Source organism: Phocoena sinus, chromosome 8 (assembly GCF_008692025.1).
Source record: "Phocoena sinus isolate mPhoSin1 chromosome 8, mPhoSin1.pri, whole genome shotgun sequence".
NCBI lineage: Eukaryota > Metazoa > Chordata > Mammalia > Artiodactyla > Phocoenidae > Phocoena > Phocoena sinus.
In genome coordinates this window covers 67,797,098-67,815,509 of record NC_045770.1, presented here as the reverse complement: position 1 = coordinate 67,815,509, position 18,412 = coordinate 67,797,098, and positions in this window count along the sequence as shown.

Genomic DNA, 18,412 nt, shown 5'->3' with positions numbered 1-18,412 from the left:
AAAACTGTTAGAAGAAAGCATGAGTATAAGGTTTTGTAACCTTGGATTAACCAATGATTTCTTAAATATGCCACCAAATATGGGAATGCAAATTGATACAGCCACTATGGAGAACAGTATGGAGGTTCTTTAAAAAACTAAAAATAGATCTACCATATGACCCAGCAATCCCACAACTGGGCATACACCCTGAGAAAACCATAATTGAAAAAGAGTCATGTACCACAATGTTCATTGCAGCTCTATTTACAATAGCTAGGACATGGAAGTAACCTAAGTGTCCATCGACAGATGAATGGATAAAGAAGATGTGGCACATATATACAATGGAATATTACTCAGCCATAAAAAGAAATGAAATTGAGTTATTTGTAGTGAGGTGGATGGACCTAGAGTCTGTCATACAGAGTGAAGTAAGTCAGAAAGAGAAAAACAAATACTGTATGCTAACACATATATATGGAATCTAAGAAAAAAAAAAAAGGTCATGAAGAACCTAGGGGTAAGACGGGAATAAAGACAGAGACCTACTAGAGAATGGACTTGAGGATATGGGGAGGGGGAAGGGTAAGCTGTGACAGAGTGAGAGAGTGGCATGGACATATATACACTACCAAACGTAAAATAGATAGCTAATGGGGGGGCGGTCGCATAGCACAAGGAGACGAGCTCGGTGCTTTGTGACCACCTAGAGGGGTGGGACAGGGAGGGTGGGACAGGGAGGGTGGGAGGGAGGGAGATGCAAGAGGGAAGAGATATGGGAACATATGTATATGTATAACTGATTCACTTTGTTATAAAGCAGAAACTAACACACCATTGTAAAGCAATTATACTCCAATAAAGATGTTAAAAAAAAAAGATGTGGCACATATATACAATGGAATATTACTCAGCCATAAAAAGAAACGAAATTGAGTTATTTGCAGTGAGGTGGATGGACGTAGACACTGTCAGTGAAGTAAGTCAGAAAGAGGAAAACATACCATATGCTAACACACATATATGGAATCTAAAAAAAAAAAATGGTTCTGAAGAACCTAGGGGCAGGACAGGAATAAAGATGCAGAGGAAGAGAATGGACTTGAGGACACAGGGAGGGGGAAGGGTAAGCTGGGACGAAGTGAGAGAGTGGCACAGACATATATACACTACCAAATGTAAAATAGATGTCTAGTGGGAAGCAGCCACATAGCACAGGGAGATCAACTCAGTGCTTTGTGTCCACCTAGAGGGGTGGGATAGGGAGGGTGGGAGGGAGACGCAAGAGGGAGGAGATAGGGGGATATATGTTTATGTATAGCTGATTCACTTTGTTATACAGCAGAAGCTGGCACATCTTTGTAAAGCAATTATACTCCAAAAAAGATGTTAAAAAAAATGCCACCAAATAAAAATTAGATTGGACTTCATCAAAATTAAAAATATTTGTGCTTCAGTGTCAAGAAAGTGAAATAACTAACCACAGAATGGGAGAAAATATTTGCAAATTATATATCAGATAAGAAACTAGTATCCAGAATACATAAAGGGCACTTTCAACTAAACGGTAAAAAGACAATCCAACTAAAATATGGGCAAAGGATTTGAATAGACATTTCTCCAGGGAAGTTACATAAATAGCCAATAAGCACATGAAAAGATGTTCAGCATCATCAGCCATTAGGGAAATGCAAATGGAAACCACGATGAGATACCATTTCTCACCCCCCAGAATGGTTAAAATAAAAATGAGGGCCAAGTGTTGCTGAGGATCTGGAATAGAACCTTATAGCTTGCAAATGGTGTTTGTCAGTTACTCAAAATGTTATACATAGAATTAACACATGACCCAGTAATTACACTCCTAGGTGTATACCCAATAGAATTGAAAACACACATGGACACAAAAAATTGTACATGATGTTCATAACTGCATTATTTACAATAGCTATAAAGTAGAAACAACCCAAATATCTGTCATTATGAGTGGATTGATAAATTGTGATGTATCCATACAATGGCATGTTGTTTAGCCATAAAAAGACATAAAGTACTAATACATGTTACAACATGGATGAGCCTTGAAACATTATGCTAAATGAAGGAAACCAGACACACAATGCCACATATTATATGATTCTATTTATATGAAATGTCCAGAATAGGCAAATTCATAGAGACAGAAAATAGACTAGTAGGGACTTCCCTCGTGGCACAGTGGTTAAGTGCATTCGCCTGCCAATGCAGGGGACACGGGTTCGATCCCTTGTCTGGGAAGATCCCACATGCCGTGGAGCAACTAAGCCCGCGCACCACAGCTACTGAGCCTGCGTGCCACAACTACTGAAGCCCACGCACCTAGAGCCTGTGCTCTGCAGCAAAGAGAAGCCACCGCAATGAGAATCCTGCGCACTGCAACAAAGAATAGCCTCCGCTCTCGGCAACTAGAGGAAGACCACGCACACCAACGAATACCCAACGCTGCCATAAATAAATAAATAAATACATTTATTAAAAGAAAAGAAAATAGACTAGTAGTTGTCAGCGGTTGAGGGAAGGTGAAAATGGGGAGTAACTGATGAAAATGTTCTGGTATTATATAGTAGTGATAGTTGCACAAGTTTGTGAATATACAGCAACCACTGAGTCACATTACTTAAAAGGGTGAATTTTATGGCATGTGAATTATAGCTCAATTAAAAAAAAAGAATGAGGGAGTGTAAGGGCCCATGTATTGCCCATTTGGGCTGATCTCTGAGCCGAACCATGCTAAACATTAACTGAGAAAGGAAATACTATTATGTTATGACCCCTTTCCCTTCCCACATGGGAAATGTCCCAAGAAAAAGCTGACAAGTCAAGAGGATCCAGCAGAGCCAAACAGTCTCTGAAGAAGCAAGTTGGGATCTTTTTTTCAGAGGTTTTTGATAATTTCTGTAGGAGACAGACCAAAAAAAAGCAGAAGAGCACCCTTTTCCTCACAATCTGCCTCAGCTGTCTCTGTTGCAAGGGACTGAGAATCATCATTCAAGTAACAGTTATGGGATAGCCGGGGTAATGGTACTCACAGGAATCAAAAGACAGGAATCAGAATCATGTGGGAAGGCCTATGGCAACACGGAAAAGGACAGAAAGCCATGTTGCTGGGCAGTGGACAGTTCTTGGTTTGGCTTCCCTATATTCATCTTTTCCTGTTCTTAGCCCCCCAGTTTCCTTTTCCCCTATTGCCTCTTCCACTTTGATTAATTTGGAGCTATTGTTTGAGATTTGGCTCGTAACCCAAGCTAGGAGGGCAGGCCCATGACTCAAGCTAGGGCATTGTATATTCCCTCCCTGGAATTTGAATCTCTAGCACAGGGACAAAGAGACTGAAGCTATCAATTATCAAATTTCACTCTGTCTGTATAGCAACATCTTGACCAGACCATTCCTACCACCGAGACAGCTATTGTCTCTAGGGCTGTCTTGCTTCCCACCAGTCCGCAAGTCTGACTCTCCCACCTCCTGTCAATTTGATTATACCCCTAATGCCTCTTTTTTAAAAAAAAAAAATTTTATGTATCTATTTATTTGGCTGCGCTGGGTCTTAGTTGCAGCACGCAGGATCTTTTAGTTGCGGCATGCATACGGGATCTAGTTCCACGACCAGGGATCGAACTCAGGCCCCTGCATTAGGAGAGCAGAGTCTTAACCACTGGACCACCAGGGAAGTCCCCCCGCCAATGCCTTTTGAATAAATTCCCTTCTGCTTAAGTTAGTCAGAGCCATTTTCTGCAGCTTGCCACAGAGAGCTTCACTCATGAATGGCTGGAACCATGGTAGAGCTGGGTCCCATGGGACTGGGTGGTCATGCAGAATCCAAAACAACTCTTGGGTCCTCAGCAGTAAAAACTGAAGTACTATCTCTCTAGTGCACCATGATCAGCTATTCTTTGTCTGCTATTCTCTGCATCTGTTTCTTTCCCTACTACGAATTCGTCCTCACCCTTTATCTTCTCTCCAGCTCACAGTTCCTGTATACTCAAACTTTCAATTAGTCTCTTCAACACATTCATGACCCCTGCAGGGGAGGGAAAACCATTCCTCTACCCTCTTAGGTTCTGTGGCCAGGCCTGAGAATTAAACTGACATAAGAGAGATTAACAGGAGAAATATATACAAATTTTATTGAATATTGTTATGTGCACTTGGAGCCTTTATAGGAAAACTGAAGACCCGAAGAAGCAATTAGGACAAAGAGCTTATATACCTTTTTTTCTTTTTTTAATCAAAAAGACAATAAATCTGTGGAGAAATGACAAGACAAAGGAAAAGAGTTTAACCTTCTAGGAGTGGTAAATTGTGAGGAAGTGACTAGGAAATATTAGGGGAAAGTAATGAAAGATAAGGGTTGTTTTAGTAGGTTGGTTTGTACAGATCAGTTTTGGCATTGACTCCAGATCTCTGGTGATAAGAATATTCTTCTCTTCCTGATACGTGGAGGACACTTTTCTTATGGGAAATTTTATGATCTGCTTTTAGGTAGAAAGGAGAAGTTCAGAGAGCCCTTCCTGCATCTGCTGTTTCTCAAATGCCTTCCACTCAAAATAATTAATGTGTCAAAGTTGCGTATTTCGATTCGCATTTGGCATGTTCTGCTCCCCTCAGGGATCAGGCTTCTGAGCCTCTGCTTTCATCCTTAATTTACTGAAACTTTCAGGATTCAGCAGTTAAACTTCTGTGAGTGAGACTCTGCCACAGCTCATTCCCCAATAATCAGAGTGCCACACAGGGCCAGGACTAGGGTGAAGCAAGCAAGGCCCCCAGAGAACAGAATTTCAGAAGGCATGCACTCTGTGATGCCAACCACGCACTTGTACAACCGTAAGAGGGAATGCCTCCTGACATGTTGCCCCCTGGCGGTCTTGCTGGCCTCACCCTAGTGCTGCCCCTGGACTGCCTCAGCACAGTGTTTGGAGGGCCAACCTAAAGCTTGCTAGAGTGCCCTTGAGTCAATTTCCCCTCCCTAAAGTACATTCCTCAAATCCCCAAGGTTCTGGGAGGGGGCCATTGCTTTTATCTTCCCCACAGAGTCCTCAGATTATGCTCCAGAATTCACCTTGTCCCAGGGTGATTGAAGGTGGAAGCACACATTCTCTTCACCCCCCCATTCTCAGAGCTATCCTCCCTTACCTTAGGTTCTCATCATAAGATTCCTCTGAAAATAATGAGCCGTCCATTTTCCAAAATGTGAACAACTCAATCTTTTATAATATCACATGTAGGCTTACAACCAAACAGTCAAGCTCGTTTTGGATATTTGTGGCTTGTCTTCAGTTCTAATTTCCTACTTCTAGTTACTTGGACAAAATCACATCCCTTCCTTCAAAACAGTGATTTTTAGGTGTAGGCTATTCTATTTCCAGATTAAGAAAAAATGTTTTTAATATCATTTTCAGGGATGTGGTTCTGCTAAAAAAAACAAAAACAATTTACCCCTTTAAATAGGACCCTCAATTTTTCAACATAAACCATCTATATTTGTATATTTTTACAGAATTCCCCAAGGAAAGTTGACTCATATTCATGTAACTAAAAAGTCATGCAAAAATAATACTTTCCAGAGTGCGGGGAGGGTCTGCTCCTAAAAGTAATCTGTTTTTCCATCCTGCGTGGCAGAAGGTGCTTGCAGCATATAAAATGAAAATGTTCTTGCATCTACACTTTTTGTAAGGTCCAGTCTTTAGTAAGCAAACTCCTTCCTCAGTTAAGGCAAAGAATTTCATGTCATTCCACTGTACAGGATGTGGGCCAGCCTATGTATTGGTGGTTCTTCAGTCAGGTGCCTATGTATTGGTAGTTCTTCAGTCAGGTGCCTACCTGGCCTCAATCAGCTGTGGCCATGTGGTATGGGGTGAGGTAGTCACATAATAAAAAACAAGGTTACTTGGTCAGCATGGGCCATAAATGGTCTGGGGTAGAAGCAAGGTATTTACATCATTAACACAGGCCAAAAGTGATTCTAATTTGAGAATCCCTAGGAAATGCATCTTTGAAAACAAAAGGTATGTATCTAGTGATAAATTCCCCATAAAAGAGAAGGAGCAGGGAACATCTGTGATTGGGATTTGATCTCCTCTACTCCCAGCCCAACTTGGTGTACATGGGGCTGATCCATATAAATAGGCAAAGTTTCAGAGAACAGGTTGAGAGAATGGAACATTTTGTTTATGACAAAGACTTCCAAAGGGCAGAGTGTATTGGGGAAGTTGCAGAGGAATATGATACTGCGTCAGATCACTAGCTAGAGGATGCTCAGAGCCGTGTAACTTAGTACGTCCCATCTTTCAAAAAATGCTTCTTGACCACACTTCCCCTTGCAAAATCTTCTTTATTTCTCAATTCCACCTTACTGCAAAGCTCCTCAAAAGAGTTGTCTATTTACTTCCTATCCTCATATTCTCTCTTATATTCACTCCATTCAGGCTTTATAATTTTGGCAAAGTAATCAATCTTCATGTTTCCATGTCCAATGATTATTTTTCAGTTTCATCTTGTTAACCACCAGCAGTGGTTGACAAAGTTGATCATTTCCTCTTTCTTGAAATATTTCTTCACTTGGCTTTAAGGGCATCATATCTCTTTGATTTTCCTTCTACCTCATAGACCATTTGTTCAGAGCCTCCATTGTTGATTTCTCCTCCTCAGCATTTATTGGAGTCTACCAAGGCTTAATGCCCAGCTCTCTTCTTTATCCACCTTCCCTCCCTAGATTATCTCATCCAGTATCATTACTTTAAGTGGCATCTATATGCTGATGACTCCCCCAAATTCTTATCTCTAGTTCTGACCTTTACCCCACTCCCAAGTCAATAACTTTTACAACCACTTCTTGGTGTCTCCACTTGGAGAGTGTAAAAGTTTACATGTCCAACACTGTCTTTCTTCCCCCAAACCCGCTCTTCATATAGTTTTTCTTATTTTAATAAGTGGCAACTCCATTCTATCCATTTCTCAGACAAAAAATGATCCTGGATTCCTCTAACACCTCACATCCAGTCACTCTGGAAATCCTACTTCTTCTACCTTTAAAATATAACTTGAATCTAGCCATTTATCACCACCACTTATGCTACCCTGTTTCAAGTCACCATAGCTCTCATGTGGATTAATAGCCTCCTCACTTATCTTCCTGTGTTTCTATCCCCACCTTCCCACATAGTCTATTTTTAAGACAGCAGCCATAATGATCCTTTTAATACATAATTCAGATCATGTTACTCTTGCACAACCCTTCCATCCCATCCCAACCCCTGCATTTCCAATCAGTGAGAGGATACATTTTTAGTACTTGGCATTGGGTATATTTCGATAGTCCTTTGGCTAAATATTTTTATTGAAGCATAATTGATTTAAAATATCATATTAGTTTCAGGTGTATCACATAGTGACTCAATATTTTTATAGATTAAATCGATTTTATAAATTTAAAGTTATAAAATATTGCTTATATTGTGCTGTACAATGTATCTTTGCAGTGTACTTATTTTATGCATAGTAGTTTGTGCCTCTTAATCCCCTACCCCTATCTTGCTACTCCCCACTGGTAACCACAGTTTGTTTTCTATATCTGTGAGTCTGTTTCTGTTTTGTTATGTTCATTTGTTTCTTTTATTTTTTAGATACCACATATTTGGTAACATACAGTATTTGTCTTTCTCCATCTGACTTATTTCACTAAGCAATAATACCCTCCAGGTCCATTCATTTGTTGCAAAATTTCATTCTTTTTATATGGCTAATTAATATTGTATTGTATATATACCACATCTTCTTTATCCATTCATCTGTTGATGGACACTTAAGTTGCTTCCATATCTTGGCTATTGTAAATAATGCTGCTATGAACATCAAGGTGCGTGGATCTTTTCAAATTAGTGTTTTCGTTATTTTATGGATATATACCCAGGAGTGGAGTAGCTGGATCATATGATAACTCTATTTTTGTGTTTTGAGGAACTTCCACACTGTTTTCCATAGTGCACACCAATTTACCTTCCCACCAACAGTGTACTAGGGTACACGTTTCGCCACATTTGTTATTTGTAGACTTTTTGATGATAGCCATTCTGACAGGTGTGAGGTCATATCTCATTCCTTTGGCTAAAATTTAAAGTAAGAAATCTGTATTAGTCTCCTATTTCTGCGTTAAAAATTACCACAAACTTAGTGGCTTAAAACAGCACAAATTTATTCTCTTACAGTTCTGGAGGTCAGAAGACTAAAATCAAGATATCAGCAGGGCTGTATTCATTCTAGAAGCTTCAGGAAAGAATGTATCTTTGCCTTTTTTAGCCTCTAGAGGCTGCCTGCATTCCTTTCCTCATGTCCCATTTCTTGCCTCATGGCTCATTCCTTGCAGCACTCCAACTTCTTGCTTCCACTTCAGATCTCCTAGTACTACTTACTCCGATTGCCTGCCTTCTCCTTTTAAGGACCCTTGTGATTACTTCAGACCCACTCTGATAATACAGGATAATTTCCCCATTTAAAAATCCTTAATCACATCTGCAAAGTTCCTTTTGCTATATATGATAATACTCAGTGGTTCTTGGGGGACCACTATTCAGCCTACCACAATCTCTTTCTCACATTGTTCACAAAAATAAATTCTGATGAATTTCAGGCCCATATGTTTTTTATTTTTATTTTCAAAAATAATTTATTTATTTATTTGGTTGTGCCAGGTCTTAGTTTGGTGCTAAGGATCTTCATTGCCACGTGTGGGATCTTTGTTGCAGCATGCGGGCTTTAGTTGAGGCATGCGGGATCTTTAGTTGCAGTATGAAAACTCTTAGTTGTGGTATGTGGGATCTAGTTCCCTGACCAGGGCTCGAACCCGGGCCCCCTACATTGGGAGTGCAGAGTCTTAGCCACTGGACCACCAGGGAAGTCTCTCAGATCCATGTGTTTTTTTAAAAACATATCTTTCAAAGAATAAAAGAAAATTTAAGGGAATAGATTTATTATCCTAGATGTAGAAAGTCCTTAAATGAGTTTCAGAAACCTAAATCAGAGTGACATCAGTGAAATTTTTAATTTTTTAATTATTTTTAATTTTAAAAATTTTGGCCACCTGCACAGCTTGTGGGATCTCACTCCTCTGACCAGGGATTGAACCTGGGCCACAACAGTGAAAGCACCAAATCCTAACCACTAGACCACCAGGGAACTCCCACATCAGTGAAAATTTTAAAGTAGAGAGGGAAATCCAAAGTTCTTCCCCTCCATAAAAGCAGTAAATAAACTGGAAAAATAAAACTGTCAAAAACAACTTTATCAGAACCTCTAGAAAGTAATAAAAAGTTTGCAACCAGGCAAATGCTTAATCAAGAAAAAAAAAAACAACAGGTGAATCTTGGTAAGACAGCTTTGTGGAATTTTGATTTTCACTCCTTATCCTCCATCCCTCACTCCCTGGTTCATTCAGCAGCAGCTTTCAAGACATCTTGCATTATAGGTTAAGTTCCAAGTGCCAGAGAGAGAAGAGCAGACCTTATTCTCAAAGAATTGTGGTAGTTTTTTTTTTTTTAACTTGTCTGGTGGTTCCCTGAAAGACCAGATCAAAGGGCTTGACTTTATTTCACCTAACTTGGATCTCTCCCGATGCTAAGGCAGTTACCTGGAGGTATTTGTCAAAAACATTTAAAGGCAAATGTATTATCTGCTGCTACATGGGGCAAAAAATAACAGTTGGAACAAGCAATAGAAAAGCTTGGGAGGGGAAATCCTGGGAAATGAGATGCTTTGGGGAATAAGGCTTTTGAAAAGTTCCCAAGACTCTGGAAGGGCATTGCATGCCCAGGGCTGGTGTGTGTTCAGAAAAGACCGGAGAAGACCCTGGGCTCTCACCTCTAGCTGGCCTTAAGTCTCTGCTCAAGCAGGAAGTGAAGTCTAAGGCAGAGTTGCTAACATTTGGATAAGTGTTGAATGTGTGTCGCAACATGCACATGGAGACCCGTAAAAAACTGGGAGGTTTTCTGTTGTTGTTTTCCAGACATTAAAGGAAATCTGTCAAATCATTAGCTGATCACTGAGATAATTGAACAGAGACTTCAGTGGCCCACATGACCAAAAAAAAAAGTGTTTACAAAACTAATTCAGAAAACTCAATAAAGAAACGAACAACAAGCAGGAACAGCAAACCTTGGGGAAGAAAGAATATAATTTCTGTAGATGCTGCATTATAATATTCAAAAGATACTTGTACAAAGAAGTAAAGGAAACCAAGAGAGCAAAGTCTCATCAAATAGAGAATATCAATAAATAAATAGAGATTATTTAAAAATGAACCAAACAGAAATTCTGGAGCTGAAAAATGTATAACTGAAATTAAAAATTCACTTGAGGGTTCAACAGCAGATTTAAATATGCAAAAGAAAGAGTCAGTGAAATTAAAGATAAGTCAATTGAGATTATCCGATCTGAGGAGAACAAAGAAAAATGAATGAAAAAAAATGAAGAATCTCAGAAATTTGTGAGACACCACCAAGCATACCAACATACACGTAAGTGGAGTCCCAGGAGAGAAGAGAAAGGGACAGAAAGAATATTTGAAGAAATAATGGCTGAAAACCTCCTAGATTTGATAAAAGATGTGAATGGTCATATTCAACAAGCTCAGTGAACTTCAAGTAGGACAAAATCAAGGAGATACACACCAAGATACATTATAATCAAACTGTCAAAAATCAAAGACAAAGAGAATCATGAAATCAGCAAGAGAGCAATGACTTGTCAAGTACAAGTGATCATCAATAAGATTAACAGCTGATTTCTCATCAGAAACCACAGAGGCCAGAGGGTATGAGGCAACATATTCAAAATGCTAAAAGAAAAAAAAACGCTGTCAACCAAGAATTATATATCCAGCAAAATGATCTTGCAGGAATGAAAGAGGTATACTTATTGCATCATTTTTCACAATAGCCAATATGTGGAAGCAACCTAAATTCCCATCAGTGGATTAAAGGATAAAGAAAATATTGAACATACATATAATAGAATATTATTCAGTCTTAAAAAAGGAAATCCTGTCATATACTACAGCAAGTATGAACTTTGAAGACAGTATGCTACATAAAATAATCCAATCACAAAAAGACACTCATGATTCCATTTATATGAAATATCTAAAGTAATCAAACTCATAGAAATGAAATAATAGTAGTTTCCAGGGACTGGGGTGAGGAGGAAATGGGAGTTGTTGTTCAATGAATATAGAGTTTCAGTTATGCAAGATGAAAAAGTTCTAGAGAACTGTTGTACAACTATGTGCATATAGTTAACAATACTGTAACATATACTTATAAGTTGTTAAGATGGTAAATTTATGTCATGTGTTGTTTGTTTTTTTTTTACCACACACAAGAAAAGCCTAACAAAAAAGGAAGAAACCAAGACTTTCGCAGATAAATAAAAACTGAGAAATTGTTTCTGGTAAACATTCCCCTACAAGAAATGAAAAAAGGAGCCCTTTAATCTGAAATAAAAGAACACTAGATGTAAATTCAAATCCACATGAAGAAATATCCACTAATAAAGGTAACCACATAGCTAAATATAAAAGTTAGTCTTTTTAAAAAAAATTTTATTTATTTATTTATTTATTTTTGGCTTGTTGGGTCTTCGTTTCTGTGCGTGGGTTTCCTCTAGTTGCGACGAGTGGGGGCCACTCTTCATCACGGTGCACGGGCCCCTCTCTGTCGCAGCCTCTCTTGTTGCAGAGCACAAGCTCCAGACGCACAGGCTCAGCTCAGTAGTTGTGGCACATGGGCCTAGTTGCTCCGCGGCATGTGGGATCTTCCTAGACCAGGGCTCGAGCCCGTGTCCCCTGCATTGGCAGGCAGATTCTCAACCACTGTGCCACCAGGGAAGCCCAAAAGTTAGTCCTAATGTATTTTTGGTTATAACTTCTCTTTTTAGTCTATTCAGTTTTTAAAAATCTACATAAAGCAATAATTATAAATCTATGGTGGGCACATATTGTGTAAAAATGTAATTTGAGGCAATAACAGCATAGGGAATGGAGGAGCTATATAGGAACAACGTTTTTATATATTATTGAAACTAAGTTGGTATTAACTGAAATTATCTTGTTGTAAATTAAGATGTTAATTGTAATCCCATGGGAAACCATTAAGAAAATAACTAGAAAATATATAGTAAAGGAATTGAAAAGAAAAAAATAGTATACTAGAAATCTATTACTTAATTAATTACTATCCACTTAACACAAAAGAAGGCAGTAATAGGGTAACTACAGAACAAAAAAGATATGAGACATATGTAAAACAAATAGAAAAATCACAAAAGTAAATCCTTTTCTATCAGTTATTACATTAAATATAAATGGGTTAAACTCTCACATTTAAAGCAGAGATTGGCAGAATGGATAAAAATTTGATCAAACTATATGCTGTCTACAAGAGACTCACTTTAAATCCAGGACACAAATAGACAGAATGAAAGAATGGAAAAATATATTTCAGTAATCAAAAGAGAGCAAACAGTAAGCAAAAGAGAATTGGAGTGGCTATTCTAATATCAGACAAAATAGACCTTAAGACAAAAATTGTTACACAGATAAAGAGGGACATTACATAATAATAAAAGAGTCAATTCATCAAGAAGATACAACAATTGCAAACATATATGCAACTAACAACAGAGATCTAAAATATATTAAGCAAAAACTGACAGAGTTGAAGGGAGAAATAGACATTTCAACAACAGTAATTGGAGACTTCAACACCTCACTTTCAATAATCAATAGAACAACTAGACAGAAGATAAACAAGGGAATATAAAACTTGTATGACTATAAATCAACTAGACTTAACAGACATGTGTAGAATACTTCAGCCAAAACAGCAGGACTCACATTATTCCCAACTGTACAAGGAACATTCTTCAGCACAGAACATGTTGGGTCATGACACAAATCTCAATAAAGTTTAAAATATTAAATGTTATAAAGTATCTTCTCTGACAACAATGGAATGAAGTTAGAAATCAATAAAAGAAGAAAATCTGGAGATTCACAAATATGTGGAAATTAAACTACACAGTCTTAAACAAGCAATGGGTCAAAGAATAAATCCAAAAGGAAATTGGAAAATACTTTGAGATGAATGAAAACAGAAACACAACATACCAAAACTTATGAGATGCAGCGAAAGCAGTGCTCAGGGGGAAATTTATAGATGTAAACATCTACATTTTTAAAAAAGAAGAAAGATCTCAAATCCACAACCCAGCATTCCACCTTAAGGAACTAGAAAAAGAAGAGCAAACTAACCACAAAGTAACTAGAAGAAAAGAAACAATAAAGATTAGAGCAGAGATAAACAAAATAGAGAATAGAAAAACAATAGAATCAGTGTAAGGCTGGTCCTTTGAAGAGATCAACAAAATTAAACTTTTAGCTAGACTGACCCAGGAAAACAGAGAGAGGACTCAAATTAATAAAATCAAGAATGAAAATGGAGACATTACTTTCAATCTTGCATAAATAGAAAGTTTATAAGAGAATGCTTTGAAAAATGTACACCAACAAATTGGATAAACTGGATAAAATAGATACATTCCTTGAAACACACAAAAACTAAAACTGACTAAAGAATAAATAGCAAATTTGAATAAACCTGTAACAAGTAAAAGGATTGATTCAGTTACCTGAAAACTTCCAACTAATAAAAGCCCAGGATCAGATGGCTTCACTAGTGAACTTTATCAAACATTTAAAGAAGGATTAACACCAGTCCTCAAGCTCTTCAAAAAAAAATGGAAGAGGAGATAACACTACCTAACTCATTGTGTGAGGCCAGTATTACTTTGATACCAAAGCCAGACAAAGAAATCACAATAAAAGAAAATACAGACCAATGTCCTTCATGAATAAAGACGTAGGGGCTTCCCTGGTGGCACAGTGGTTGAGAGTCTGCCTGCTGATGCAGGGGACACGGGTTTGAGCCCTGGTCTGGGAGGATCCCACATGCTGTGGAGCAACTGGGCCCATGAGCCACAACTACTGAGCCTGCATGTCTGGAACCATGCTCTGTAACGAGAGGCCGCGACAGTGAGAGGCCCATGCACCACGATGAACAGTGGTGCCTGCTCACTACAACTGGAGAAAGCCCTTGCACAGAAACGAAGACCCAACACAGCCAAAAATTAATTAATTAATTAATTTTAAAAATAAAAAATAAAAGACGTGAAATTCCTCAACAAAATAGTAGCAAATGAAATCCAGCTGCATATTAAAAGGATTATACACCATGACCAAGTAGGATTTATTCCAGGAATGTAAGGGTGCATCAACATGAAAATCAGTCAGTGTAATACACCATATTATGAAAACGAAGAGGGGAAAGTCACATAATCAACTTGATAGATGCAGAAAAAGCATTTGACAAATTCCAGTACCCTTTCATGGAAAAAAACAAAAAACCTGTATTAAGTCAGGAAGAGACGGAATGCTCCGCAACCTAATAAAGGGCATCAGTGAAAAAACTCACAGCTAACATCATGTTTGAAGCTTTCTCCCTAAAATCAGGAACAAGACAAGGATATCTGCTTTCACACTTCTTTCCACTACCTAGCACTGGAAGTTCTAGTCAGGGCAATTAGGCAAGAAAAAGAAATAAAAGTCATACAAATTGAAAAAGAAGAGGTAAAGCTATTTCTATTCACAGATGACATAATTTTACATATTGAAAACCATAAAGAATCTATTCAAAAACTATTAGAGCTAATAAATGAATTCAGCATAATTACAGGATACAAGATCACATACAAAAATCAGCTGTATTTCTATACCCTTCAATGAACGACCTGAAAATGAAATTAAGAACGCAGTTCTATTTACAACATCATCAAAAATAATAAAATACTTAATAAATTTAACTGAGGAGGTACAAGACTCATATACTGGAAACTTTAAAACACTGCTGATAGAAATTAAAGAGAACCTGTGTTCATTGATTGGAAGCAATATTGTTAAGATGGCAATATTCCCTAAATTTACAGATTCAGTGCAGTCCCTATCAAAATTTCAATTGCCTGTTTTCCAGAAATGGATAAGTTGATCCTAAAATCCATATGAAATAGCAAGAGACCCATAATAGTCAAAACAATCTTAAAAAGAACAAAGTTAGGGCTTCCCTGGTGGCGCAGTGGTTGAGAGTCTGCCTGCCGATGCAGGGGACACGGGTTCATGCCCCGGTCCAGGAAGATCCAACATGCCGCGGAGTGGCTAGTCCCGTGAGCCATGGCCACTGAGCCTGTGCTGCACAACGGGAGAGGCCATGGCAGTGAGAGACCCGCATACCAAAAAAAAAAAAAAGGAACAAAGTTAGAGGTCTCACAATTCTAACCTCCAAAACTCACTACAGGGCTTCCCTGGTGGCACAGTGGTTGAGAATCTGCCTGCTAATGCAAGGGACACGGGTTCAAGCCCGGTCCGGGAGGATCCCACATGCTGCAGAGCGACTAGGCCTGTGAGCCACAACTACTGAGCCTGCGCGTCTGGAGCCTGTGCTCCGCAACAAGAGAGGCCGCGATAGTGAGAGGCCTGTGCACCGCGATGAAGAGTGGCCCCCGCTTGCCACAACTAGAGAAAGCCCTAACACAGAAACGAAGACCCAACACAGCAAAAATAAATTAATTAATTAATAAACTCCTACCCCCAACATCTTCTAAAAAAAAACAAAAAACTACAAAGCCACAGTAATCAAAACAGTGCAGTATTGGTATAAATATAGACATATAGATCAATGAAATAGAATTTTGAGTCCAGAAAGAAACCCTCACATTTATGCTCAACTGATTTTCAACAAGGGTGCCAACACTATTCAGTGGGACAAGAATAGTCTTTTCAACAAGTGGTGCTGGGACAACTGGATATCAGTATGCATAAAAATGAAGTTGGACCCTTACCTCACACCATACACAAAAATTAACTCAAAATGGATCAAGATTTAATGTAAGAGATAATATAAAACTCTTAGAGGAAAACATAGGAGCAAATTTTCATTTCTTGGATTTGGCAGTGAAATCTTAGATAGGACATTAAAAACACAAGCAAAGAATATATAAGAAATAGGAAAAAATTAGTTAGACTTCATTAAAGTAAAAAAATCCTGTGCACTGAAGAACGCTATCAAGAAAGTTAAAAGAGAACCCACAGAATGGGAGAACATATTTGCAACTCAAATATCTGATAAGGATCTAGTATTCAGAATATATTTTTAAAAACCTCTTACAACTCATCAACAAAAAGACAAACAGCTCAATTAAAAAATAGGCAAAAAACAAAAAGAATAAAACACCAAAGAATAAACCTACCTACAGAGACAAAAGACCTGTATGCAGAAAACTATAAGACACTGATGAAAGAAATTAGAGATGATACAACCAGATGGAGATATATACCATGTTCTTGGATTGGAAGAATCAACATTGTGAAAATGAATATACTACCCAAAGCAATCTACAGATTCAGTGCAATCCCTATCAAACTACCAATGGCATTTTTCACAGAACTAGAACAAAATATTTCACAATGTGTAAGGAAACACAAAAGGCCCCAAATAGCCAAAGCAATCTTGAGAAAGAAAAATGGAGCCGGAGGAATCAGGTTCCCTGACTTCAGACTATACTACAAAGCTACAGTAATCAAGACAGTATGGTACTGGCACAAAACCAGAAATATAGATCAATGAAACGGGATAGAAAGCCCAGAGAAAAACCCACACACATATGGTCACCTTATCTTTGATAAAGTAGGCAAGAATATACAATGGAGAAAAGACAGCCTCTTCAATCAGTGATGCTGGGAAAACTGGACAGCTACATGAAAAAGAATGAAATTAGGGGCTTCCCTGGTGGCGCAGTGGTTGAGAGTCCGCCTGCTGATGCAGCGGACACGGGTTCATGCCCTGGTCTGGGAAGATCCCACATGCCGTGGAATGGCTGGGTCCATGGGCCATGGCCGCTGAGCCTGTGCATCCGGAGACTGTGCTCCGCAACGGGAGAGGCCACAATGATGAGAGACCCGTGTACCGCAAAAAAAAAAGAATGAAATTAGAACACTCCCTAACACCATACACAAAATTAAACTCAAAATGGATTAGAGACCTAAATGTAAGACCAGACACTATAAAACTCTTAGAGGAAAACATAGAACACTCTATAACATAAATCCCAGCAAGATCCTTTTTGACCCACCTCCTAGAGAAAGGGAAATAAAAACAAAAGTAAACAAGTGGGACCTAATGAAACTTAAAAGCTCTTGCACATCAAAGGAAACCCTAAACAAGACAAAAAGACAACCCTCAGAATGGGAGAAAATATTTGCAAATGAAGCAACTGACAAAGGATTAATCTCCAAAATATACATGCAGTTCAACATCAAAAAAACAAACAACCCAATCCAAAAATGGGCAGAAGACTTAAATAGACATCTCTCCAAAGAAGATATACAGATTGCCAACAAACACATGAAAGGATGCTCAACATCAGTAATCATTAGAGAAATACAAATCAAAGCTACAATGAGGTATCACCTCACACTGGTCAGAATGGCCATCATCAAAAAGTCTACAAAAAATAAATGCTGGAGAGGGTATGGAGAAAAGGGAACCCTCTTGCACTGTTGGTGGGAATGTAAATTGATACAGCCACTATGAAGAACAGTATGGAGGTTCCTTAAAAAACTAAAAATAGAACTACCATATGACCCAGAAATCCCTCTACTGGGCATATACGCTGAGAAAACCATAATTCAAAAAGAGTCATGTACCACAATGTTCACTGCAGCTCTATTTACAATAGCCAGGACATGGAAGCAATCTAAGTATCTGTCGACAGATGAATGGATAAAGAAGAAGTGGCACATATATACAATGGAATATTACTCAGCCATAAAAAGAAATGAAATTGAGTTATTTGTAGTGAGGTGGATAGACCTAGAGTCTGTCATACAGAGTGAAGTAAGTCAGAAAGAGAAAAACGAATACCGTATGCTAACACATATATATGGAATCTAAAAAAAAAAAAAGTTTCTGAAGAACCTAGGGGCAAGACAGGAATAAAGATGCAGACGTAGAGAATGGACTTGAGGATACAGGGAGGGGGAACGGTAAGCTGGGACAAAGTGAGAGAGTGGCATGGGCATATATACACTACCAAATGTAAAATAGATGGCTAGTGGGAAGCAGCCGCAGAGCACAGGGAGATCAGCTTGGTGCTTTGTATCTGCCTGGAGGGGTGGGATAGGGAGGGTGGGAGGGAGACACAAGAGGGAGGAGATATGGGGATATATGTATATGTATAGCTGATTCACTTTGTTATAAAGCAGATACTGACACACCATTGTAAAGCAATTATA